The sequence below is a fragment of the Tyto alba genome, unplaced genomic scaffold, assembly GCF_018691265.1.
Source record: "Tyto alba isolate M040663 unplaced genomic scaffold, T.alba_DEE_v4.0 Super-Scaffold_14, whole genome shotgun sequence".
NCBI lineage: Eukaryota > Metazoa > Chordata > Aves > Strigiformes > Tytonidae > Tyto > Tyto alba.
In genome coordinates, this window is record NW_024881276.1 from 34,401,332 (window position 1) to 34,413,619 (window position 12,288).

Genomic DNA, 12,288 nt, shown 5'->3' on the forward strand with positions numbered 1-12,288 from the left:
ATGTTAACATAAGGAACATGAGTTACATGTTGAGCATTTTTATCATGAAGAAATTCAAAGTCTGTTACATCCACTAAGTCTCAAGTATATTATTTTTGCTCAGCTTTATGTCTAGCTACCTGTACCTATCTAATATCAGTATCTCCAAATTAGGCATTTAGGAATAATCACTACCAGTCACATACACCAGTTTAACTAGACCTCATAAAACAATTACTAACTAAATTCAAAACCAGTCAGGTAAGGATGGGGAGTGATAACACATTCAGCTGATTTCTGTAATTATTAGCACGTACAATTAATTTAAAGAAAAAAAAAAAAAAGCTCATGCATATATGACAAAGACAGTACTTCCAAGATTTAGGAGCTCTCAAGTTCATAAACAAAAACAGGTATCCTTTTTAATGATAAACCATGCCAAAGCATTTAAATGACATACACAAAGCATAAGGAAATCCAGATAACTAAAATATGATTCTTATTTGCCAGATTCTTGAGAACAGATATTTCTTACCTTCAGTGTTTTGTTTTACTTGGTTGGGTATCTAAAACACAACCTCCATCCTGATGATGTAATTTGCCAGCACTTCTAGTCTATCGCATATATGAAACTGGAAACAGTAGTCTGTGTCTGTCCAGGATTCAGATACATAAATAGACCTTTGGGGAATGAAGAACTGGTTGGTTTATTTTAGAAGGCAGCCAAAAAACACACTATTGTCAACTCTCAATGAAGTAGTCTGAAGAAGAGAACAGCTACTTCATATGCTTTCCTTTCACAGTGATCTCTCATTCTGACATTTCAGCAGATCTGTCACAGTAGTAAAATACAGGGAAGGCTGAGCTAAGGACATAATTCACACCGTTTCTCTTGATATGCAGCAAGGACAAGCTATTAACAAAATTAGACGGCAAACACAGTAAAGGAGAGTACAGCATCACACACCAGTAATGCATTTTGTTTCCTGTTTGGCAGGATTGTGTTCTGTCATTGCCAAAGGCTGCTGAGGCAGGTGGAATTATGGAGGCAAGAACCAGAGGCCTGCTCATCATGGGGCTTCTTTCCTGATTTTGTGAACTGCTTATCTGTTCTACAGGACATTGGCTTCAATAGCAGAAGCCAAATTATCATTTCCCAATTTCAGTCAAGACTGTAATTTAGGGCTTAGATTTAGGAGACAGGAATACAAGTTCTAACTCCTAAGATCTTATCACAGTGCATCTGCTATAAATTAAACAGACATAAGTCCTAAGCTTTAACACAGCGAGTTATCCTTGGAGATATTCAAAACCCAGCTGAACTAAATCCTCAGCAACCTGCTCTAGCTGACCCTTCTTGGAAGAGAAGGGTTGTGCTAGACAATCTCCAGATGTCCCTTCCAACATCAACCATTCTGTGAATTTACTTACCCCCTTTCTTATTCAGAGCAAGCAAAAAGTTTCAGCAACCCAAATAAAACCAGTGTGCAGCCACACAGCCCTGTCCTCTCTGCTTGCATCTCAAAGTCCAAGATGAGCTGAACCAATGACTATTACCTTACTTCACTGACTCCAAACCTGTCTCTTGGACAGCATTGCAACTTTGTTCCCCATTGATGTGGCATCACTCACCCTGTGTGTGGTCACAGCACAGAATGCACATGTAGTATTCTTTGTATTTCTGATTTACTTAAACAGATTTATAAAGATAAAACTTTACATATGATTGATGAGCCTGCAGTAAGGACACAAGGTGAAGAGCAAATCAGATAGCAGTGCTCATTTTCCAGCAAAAGAGGAGGAAGGGCCTGATACTGGCAAGCAGAAACACCAATAACATGTATTACCCTTTACTGTGTGGTGATTCAGGAAAAATTCTCCCTTCTTCCCTTTTATCATGCTTGAAGAGGACATAACTGCTTTTTATATCTTATAAATTTGTGCTTCCACCAAAAAAATGCAGCATTTTACATATCTGTTGGTTTCTTTGTTGCTCCCTATAAATGCTTCTGCAGATCTTGAACTTGCACTCTTTATGTAACCAGTAATTTATCATTTGTGGTTCGCGTTTGTACCCTTGGTGACTCTGATATTTTCTTGCACTTGTGCTCTCAAGGCTTTTGCTATCATCCTGTGTCTGTGCTTTCAGCAGCCATTGCTATAGCATGAACGGCAAAGGTGAACTGAATTTGGCAAATTTCTCCTCCTCTTTATGACTGTGAGGCACATTTCCCAAAGTATCCCTCAGCTTCTTTGAGTGAGAACATAGAGAAGAGGAAGAACTTCATTTTGATACAAAATATACCCTTCCTATTTATGCTGTTACAATCAAATTAGCAGTGGCAAGCACTAACTCACCCTTTACTGGGAACCTGACTGTTGCTTATCTAGTATCTGCATTAAATACTACCTCAATTCACCAGGCAGACCACACTGATTCTGGCAGACTCCAGAGACAAGATAATGGGAACCATAGTCTGGTTTTGGAACATAAAAACTCTGGTTGCTTCACAGGTCACATTTTACCTTTAATCCAGACTTCAAATGAGGTATGCATGTTCAGATAGATGGGCAAACCACCTTCATCTCTGATCCACATTTAGTAAAATTATGTAAGTCATATACCAATGACAGATGCATTTATCACATTTGAGAGATCTTCTCACAAGATAAAACCCCACACCACTAGCCTGCCCAGTTCATAAATTCAAGTAGCACTGAAGCATGAAAGCAATCATTGATACTCAGCTCTGCTGGTAGTGAGTTTTTGTGAACACACCAAACAGAAAAGTGCACTTTGAGGAGACCCCTGCACCAAAAATTGCATTAGGATCAGAAATGGCCTGTGCTAATTCCATGCTGTGACCTCTGCACACTTTAGTTCTGACCAAGCCCTAATTTAAGTGTGTCACTATGGAAAGACAGGCCTGTAGTATCTTTAATGTCATCTAACAAGCCTCAGGTATTAAGAATTAAGCAGAGATCATATTTCTGCTTACAATCTTCTTAGGAGCAAAATGCAGTAATGAGATTAAGAAGAAAATATCTTCAACGCATCATTTAAAAATAACTGTCTAGCAATGCCTTTTGTTTTCATAGCAACCACAGTATAACATACAGTACTCTATTTTCCCAATGTAATTTGTTAGCTTATATTCCTTGTCTGCATGTCTTTATGTAAAAAACCTTTACGTTTTCTTTGACTGCTCTGGACTAAATAAATTATGATGCTTTGCAGAGAGTCTCTGGAAAAATAAAGTTCCTTGTTTAAATAATTTGAAGATGCATGTGAAGGATACATAAATAATTATTGTAAAAACAGTCTTGTCACAATGAACACATTGTAGAGCAAAAATCACCATCATGTAATATCTCATCCTACGCATCTCAGAAGTGAGCAATGTACTCTATAAAGTATGGAACAGATTACATCCTTGAAGTCAGACTGCGTTATTAATGTGAGAAGTCTACAGACACTGGAAGAGCTGGGACTTAACCCTGAAAATAATTTTCTGATCTTTTCACAGGAAGGGGATCCTACTCACTCTGAAATTAAAAATACATTTTGGTTTACTTCAGTGTTAAGATGATCAAGTACTAATAAAAAAACATATCACCTTTTTAGATGCAGAGTTGTAGTTCTTCCTTTTTCTTAGCTTTAGAAAAAACGTACCTAATTTGAACACAAAAGCACAAATAACTGCAATGTATCATGAAACTTCTGTTGCTCAGAAAGAGCACCTCATACTCAGTTTCTCATTTTTATGGGATACAAAAACACGCAAACATTGTTTAAAACAAATTCCTTCCTGTGCCAGACACTGTATACAAGTATGAAACAAACCCAAACTCAGCTACTCAAACAGGTTTTCAAGTGAGATAGTTTGGATAGAGCTGGGCATCAAAAGCAGTTGAGCCACAACTGGATGTAGTTTAAAGTACCGGAATAAATTAGCCAGAATAAATTAGTCAGTAGTGTAAAACTACTGATAGTAAAGAGAATATGAGCACCAGAGGTATCAAGGTCAAATTCCTGTGTGACTTGAATTGGTTTATGCTTAATCATAATGCTGAATGTCTTCCTTGGACTATTTATCCCAAAACTCCAGATCTCATTATTGATCCTTAATATAGATATGGTAAATCACTGTAATATCTTCTTTAAGAATTATTAAATCTATGAAATAAACCACAAAAAGTTTGCTGCAGTCTACTAAACTTAATATAGAGTAGGTAAGCCTTTGACTGCCTCTCCAAACACAACTGTGACAGGATACATTATGGTTGATATATCCTCCTGTTAGCACATAGCATTGATATGTGCTACAATATTACATACAGAAATACTTAAGTATTTTAAAAATAAAAATAGGTCACTATGCTGAGCTGGAAAAACACCCGTTTCAACTCTTTTTCACGACCCACTTATTTTATAAAGTTGTTACCAAATACTCTTTTTTTCTACTAAGATTCTATAAGGTTTCCGTCAGAACTTTATGCTTTCTGATTCATTACCCTTACCCTTTTAATTTTGAAGAGGATGGGATTAGTACAGTTGGTGTGACAGATGCTAGTGGGTAGAGGAGTTTAGGGTTTGTGATACTGAATGAAGAGGTACCCCATATTACCTGTGAAGGATAAAGTATTCTGAGGGAAAAAGAACATTTACAACTTTTTCTTAATATCTGTCTGCACTTAACATCTAGAAATTCTACCCTGGAAGGACTTCAGGTCAAAGTAGTTAAAGACTTTCTTTGAGCCCCTGCATTCATCACAAGATCACACGACAACTAAGGAAGATAGAAGTACTGGAGACAAAAAAATTCCCCAGTTTATTACTAATACTTCATCATCTCCAGTACTCTCTACAATATACTGGTAATTCAACAGTCAAATGAAAGTTTCACCCTAGTTGAAAACGTTAAAACCTGTATCAGAAATAAGTGTGATGGAAGAAGGATTGTAACTATGATAAAATTATTTAATCCCTTATTTTAAACTGATTTTGGACAAAACCAACCGGCTATCATTTTTGCTCCCCATAGTTTTCAAAACAAGTATTTCTTTTCAACAGAAGGGTAGCCATATCCAACATCTAAACCCATACATTTCCTGTTTAGTGAAAGAACTGAGGCTGATATAATCAGTAGGTGAACAGCAGTGTTTCCTGATCTGTTCACACCTCCTAGCCAAGATGTGATATTGCCCTCATATGCATATATCACCTGTTTTCCTGTTCAACAAAATATCCTTACATGGGAGATGTTGGAAACAACTTAGGCTACAACAGATTAGGGAAAATCAACGCAGGGTGGGTATGTCAGATGGTTGAAAATACCATGATTCAGCTCTGCACACAAATCAAACCAAACTTAATTAATCTATAAATCTCCCTCTTATGGAATACAATTACCACCCCATCATGCCTCTTCAACCTATCATTGTTAGCCAGTTCTTTGAAAATGTCTTGATATATAATAGTGGGTTTTCAGTTTGGTGTGATTGCAAGCATATTGAATTGAATTTCTGTCAAGAGATAAGGAGAAAGACTGGACTTCAGTCTCTAACTACATGGGTATCAGTTTCAGAAGAAACACTGACATAGGGGGGAAAAAAGGAATAATCTTATCGAGAATCAGGGAAACTAGCTTAAAAAAGAATAACCTAGTTACCTGTTAGTATTTGGAAAGACCTGCATTGAATCTCTTGCTGACTTCCTAAGCATGCAGTCAGTTGCTTTAATGAAATCAGTAAAGCTATTTTTCTATTTAATAAGGAACATAATGCATTTATCTTTTTTTTTCTTTTTTTTTCTGTACCCCATATAACACTAGAAACTGCTTCCATATAGCATAACAAATTCAGTGTATTTTTTCCTAACCAATTAATGTGTATAACATGAAATTCAAAACCATCTAGGCTGGCACATACATTTGTTTGTTAAAATATATATTTCTTATGTATTAAAAATGTCTTGTCTTCTTTGTTCTAGTCTTTATTCTATCCATTACCTACACTGATTTTCCTTATGTTCTGAACTCTTTCCAACCAGTTTAAACAGCATACAATTTACCAGTTTCAAATTTACAATCAATATATTTCAATAGATAAAAACAATGTTAAAATAGTTTAACTTTTTATAACTTTATCATTCCTAGATCTCTGTTTCTTTCCATTTGTCTACAAGGTGTTTTCAACAAATCAGAATTAAATGTTTCTAAAATGTTAAATTTGCAACTGATGTAGACAATACCCCTGATTTTATATTCATCTAAGCATAAGCTTTAAAACAAGTAGAACATGTATATGAAGTAGAAACTGTCAAATTATACTCAGTATTCAGTGTTCAGGCTTCAGATTTGCACTTGGAATAAGGCACAGTATAGTATGGTTCACCTGAATTTAGCTTCATGGACAAGAACTTAAAATTGTATTTATACCATAATTTGAAAGTCTAGGGAAGAGGGCATGAGTATATTTGCCAAATCTGTTCATCTTAAAATGCTGCATTAATTTTAAACATGTTCACTTGCATATATATTTTATATTAAAAGGGTTTAAATTTATACTCTTTGAAAAAAGTTTAACTTATTTTGTCAAGGACACCAAACCTAGTGATAAAGGTTTTTTACAGAAATGTTGCTGTTATGACAGGGAGGGGAAAGCAACACAAAATTTCTGTAGCAGTGCAGGACACAAACCAACTCCATTACCTTCCTACAAGGTACTCCCATGAGTGGCTCTGGTTGGTGAGAGACACTTTCACTATTCCTGGCTTCTGTAGCACAAACTTCCAAACAGGCTTATAAATCATCTTCTGAGGACACTATTAGGATAGTTCAGAGAAGGTGCTGAAGAGTGAGGAAGTTATTGAAATGAATCGGTTCCCCTGAGAACTGGTATATCGAGAACCAGACACTGTTCCATGTATTTTGTTATCATTAAATCATTCAATCTACACTAAAGTAAAATTTTCAGGTTTTGTTTACAGTATCCAAAACATAAAACTAACACATGTTTATCTAAAACATAGCTAAAAAACCCAAACAGGCTGTGTGTAACAGATTTACTCTACATTCAGCATGAAGTCTCTAAGCCTGCACTTACTTGGTGTGCTGTAAAAGGCTTCCTTGACACCCTGTTTGTCATAAACTGTTCTGCCAGAATAAGCTATGTGCCAAGTCTCATTCATCATCAGTAGTACTTTGTAGATACACTAGCTTTTACAGTTAGCTTCTTTTTAGTATTCTGTATAGGGTTTGGAGTGATATAAACTTTCCCTTCCCCAAAATAAAAAAAAAAAAAATAAAAACCCACCTCACTGAGGAAATAGTCTAGTATTTCATTAACATGTGAATTAAATAAATTCCTTGGTGATATAAATGTTTATCAGCACATCTCCTGTACCCAACTGTACTCAACCAAGAGCTGCCTACAACAATATGGTCACGAGTCACTCAACATTCACTATACACGGCATGAAGCAATTCTCCTGTGGGATTTCTATTTCAAATTTTTCTGTATATTAACAAACATACTTGGTAAAAAATTTTCAGACTGTAAAAGGTATCTTGTTCAACTTCCTGAGATGAAATATTAACCATTTCAAGGTGAGAGTGGTTTGGGGAAAATCATGCACATCCGATATTGAGAGGTACTTCAACAGATATTTTGAGGTCAATTACTTAAAAAAGGAAAGTCATCCAAAGAACTAAGATGGGAACATTTCTTCTAAAAAGGTCAATGACATTCAGGTTTTGCCCTCCACAACTCGAGAAATTTCATAAAATAACATTTCTCCCTTTTCCATGGATTAACATACCCTGCAGAGATTCTGACAGAAATGTGCACTTTATTGTAACTTGCACTGATGTTAACATTCCTCCTGAAAATCACAGAATCATAGACTGTTTTGGGTTGGAATGGACCTTAAAGATCATCTGGTTCCAACCCTCCCACCCATGGGCAGAGACGCCTTCCACCAGACCAGGTTGCTCCAAGCCCCGTCCAACCTGGCCTTGAATGCTTCCAGGGAGGGGGCAGCCACAGCCTCTCTGGGCAACCTGTTCCACTGTCTCATCATCCTCACAGTAAATAATTTCTTCCTTATATATGATGCAAATCTACCCTTTTTCAGTTTAAAACCACTACCCCTCATCCGATCCCTAAACTCCCTGATGAAGAGTCCCTCCCCACCTTTCCTGTTGGCCCCCTTTAAGTACTGGAAAGCCTCTATAAGGTCTCCCCGGAGCCTTCTCTTCTCTGGGCTGAACAACCCCAGCTGTCTCAGCCTGTCCTCATAAGGGAGGTGCTCCAGCCCCCTGAACACCTTTGTGGCCTCCTCTGGACCTGCTCAAGCAGGTCTATGTGCTTCTTGTGTTGGGGGCCCCAGAGCTGAACACAGTACTCTATGTGGGCTCTCACAAGAGCAGAGTAGAGGGGAAGAATCCCCTCCCCTGACCTGCTGGCCACACTCATCTTGATGTAACCTAGGGCACGGTTGGCTTTCTGGGCTGCGAATGCACATTACCAGGTCATGTTAGGTTTTCCATCCACTACTAATGTGAAATGTGAAACCATTTTTTCTTTTCAGATACGAGAAGTATAAACAACTTTCTTCCGTAGTCAATAAAAAGTAGCTACATTCACATACATATGAATTCATACACATCCCTATCATACTGAAGGGGAAAATAGGTAAAAAGTGGAGAAAATTCCGAGTTGCTCCGGTTATGTTTAGTTCCTGCTCATCTGTGATGGACAGATTTCACTACATGTAAGATGCTCGATGGGAGAAAAGAAGTCACTATTACATGAGTGGCCATATCTATCTTAACCACTATCAAGGTCATTGGAGATAGAGAACAGAATCTAGGCATAAACACCACTACTAATTTATTACAAGCCATTCAAATGGAGAGAAAAAAAACCCTTCTGGAATTTATCTACTCATCGTACACCTCTTAAACATGACTGTCCATAACGACATTTCAATGTCAATCAGTATAAACATAAAAGTGCACCTAAATCCTTTACACATCTCCAAATTTTATAAATAGGCTCCCAAAACATCCAAATCTACAGTATTTGATATCAGACATTGATACTCTTATAAACGCATGAGAGAATGATACAGGATTAGACATATTGTAACAGAATGATTAAAAAATCCCATCACTGGAAAAGTCAGAAAAGACACACCTAATTGGAAGAACCAAAGGAGCAGAAGTCACGATGAACAGACAATGCTATGTATTCTCTGTGGACAAGACATTAACCTGTACAAAGATCGTGTGTTTTTACAGATGATTGTACATTATCCAAATCAATCTTTGGACTGATTTATGTTACACAAATGCCATATGAACAATGAACTTGGGGAGTTACTTTTGCTCACTGAAAAATACTTAATAGCTGTTGTGGCAGATTTTCAGTGCTGATGTACTCTTGCATTACAACAGTAACATGTTACCTCAAGGAAAAAAAAAAAAAAAAAAAAGTAAGTATGAGAAACTACTTAAATCAAGTAAATTACTATATACATCCTTTTATTTTCTGCTAAAATTAAATATTCCTTCAACTATACCAAAGGAACACTACAACAGTGGTACAAAATGCAACAAATAACCTATTTTTTTCCACACACATAAAACTTCTTCCACTTAGCAAATCTTACAGGATTATTTGTGTGGGACTTGGTGACTTTTGTCACCTAGTGACTACCACTGCCAATAAGGTTGTTTTTTTATAACTTTCAACTTAATTTGGGCACTTTGGGGACATATTTACTACATTTTAAAACACTATGTGAATTACTTCAGTTCACATTTATGTATTTATTGACTGACATGGAAATTACATTGATATAAAAGAAATTAATCCTAAATTCATAGGAGAAAAAAGCTTTTCAAGCTATTTGTATGTACAATCACTGAAAGACTGTGTTCATTATAGATATGCAACATAAACTGGGTATGTTATTAAACAGTTTTTCACATAACATTATCAATATTACACACTGAATAAATATAAAGCTGAATATTTATACTAGAGCTTAAAGTTAAAAGCCAACAAATGAGTTTTAGTCAACTATTGTGAAAATGCATATGTTACATTTTACCACAAGACTTTTAGAGAGTTTTATTCTACAAAATAGTATTTAATAGTGAATTTTAATACATTTACGAAAGCTTTACTGGTGTTACTGATATATTAAGTAGAAAGCAAGTATCAGACAAAAGCCATCCTTTTTAAAGTAGTTATGTTATTACATGACACTATGTACTTGCATGATCTAGAGCAGACTGTTCATAGGATACCTACCTGACATTCTGCCTGCAAGATACCCATCCCATGTAGGATGCAAAATGAAGTCAGAACTTAAATTAAAAGTTCTACTTCAAGAAAGCCATCCCATTCTGTAGTTGTGACATTTATGTTGTTAAAGTCTATAGCACTGTCAATGAACGAAGTTACCTAAAGAAGAAAAGAACAAGCATTATCATCAAAACTTATGATATTCATTAAGTATTTTGATGGGCGTAGGTGAATTTAATTGCTCTTCAGAGCCAGGAAGATAAATCGTAAAACCTGCATGCAAAATTAACAAGATCACCTCAAGAAACTGGTGACTCCTTATTGATATCCCTGAAAATAAAATGGCCTTCATATATCACCTGGGGGTTCATCACTCTTGAGTAATAAATTTACCATCTGTGCTCATCCCAAACTACTTCTGATAGAGTGTCTGAACTTCATAAATATTGTTGGGTAAACAACTCTCATAGCTCCCCAGATAAGTGAACAGATAATTATTCACAGCCCCATTTTTTCTGATATAGAACTAGTAAAAGTAGTCAACTAGACTAAAAACATACTTCAGATCAGGAATCATTGCTTAGGTTCATATAAACGGTCTTCAGTTTGCTATATGAAACCAACTGGGATCCTGCATACTTCAAAACCTGCCAAGATAGCATAATATTCAGACCTTATCTCCAGCTTTCATCAATTTCTGAGGTGAATGCTCCTTGTCTGGCATTCTCCCTTACGATCTAAAGCTCCATTCATCTGAATAGCTGAACACTTAAACAACTCTAAGAAGAAAGCAATAGTCAGTGCAAAGAATGCAAGAGTTTAACAATGAATTTACTAAATTTTTTTCCTTTGGTATAAAAACATAGGGAGAATAGAGAAAAAACAAATGTTATCATGATTTCCACCATTTCCTTAACCTTTCAAGAAGCCTTCTGAAGCTTTCATAGCATCTTGTAGGAAGGTCAGAGCCCCTCCTTACTGTTCTTCAATCACAATAATGGTGTTTCACCTGAGAAACTTCATCTCTTGAATCTGTTGGTGGCCATTTATGTCCTGCTTTAAATTCTGGGATTTTCCATCATAAGAAGCTTTAATGAAATTGCTGGCAAATGACATAACTGTCCTGCTGGTAACCCTCACTGTCTCTGAAAGTGAAATTACTTAACTGTGATAACTTTTGATGGTCTGCTCTTTGATTCATCCATAAACCCTAATCTGTCACTAAGTGTCAAACCAGAAGAACAAAACACACACCCTGGATGCAGGTTAAACCAAAATGTTGCTAAAGAAAGTTTGCCGTTTTTCAGTATTACTGGAAAGGAGATATTAAGGCAGAGTTTTAATGACACATATATAAAAAAATATTGCAAGTTCCTTCAGTTCCAAGCAAGATGTCTTGGAAGGCAATGCGCTGTTCTTTGCCAAATGCAAGGTCCACAGGTTCAACACAGACTAAAAATCTACTATACAGGGGTGCTGTATTACAAAAAAGGATGGTCTTGTATCTTTTCAGATAATAAAGGGAGTTGTTCAAGCATTTACACATCACAACAGAGTACCTCAGAGAAAGAAAAGACGTAACTACTAACTAAAGTTTAAAACAGCAAAGGAGTGTGTTATCACTGTTGAATTCCTCTCTTATAGAGTACAAGTACTATTCATGGTTCCCTTCAGATGGAAAGAATTATACCCATTTAGAATAAAGGAAGTTATTTTGTACAAATAAACCTATAGAAAAACAAATGGCATTATGTTGCACTGTCAATACATAATGGCATTGCCATATCGACTGTCTACAAATCAATTTGAGAACCAATAATTAATCAAAACACAATATAAATAATAAATACATCCAAGCAAGCCTCTAGTGCTTTTAGATTTTGAAGAGAGAAATGTTCTTACTCTAAGCTAGTTAGATCTGTAAACTAAACACAGAAATAATTTCATGCCAGCAAATTAGTATTTTTAACAGGTTATACAAGGCATAGAACC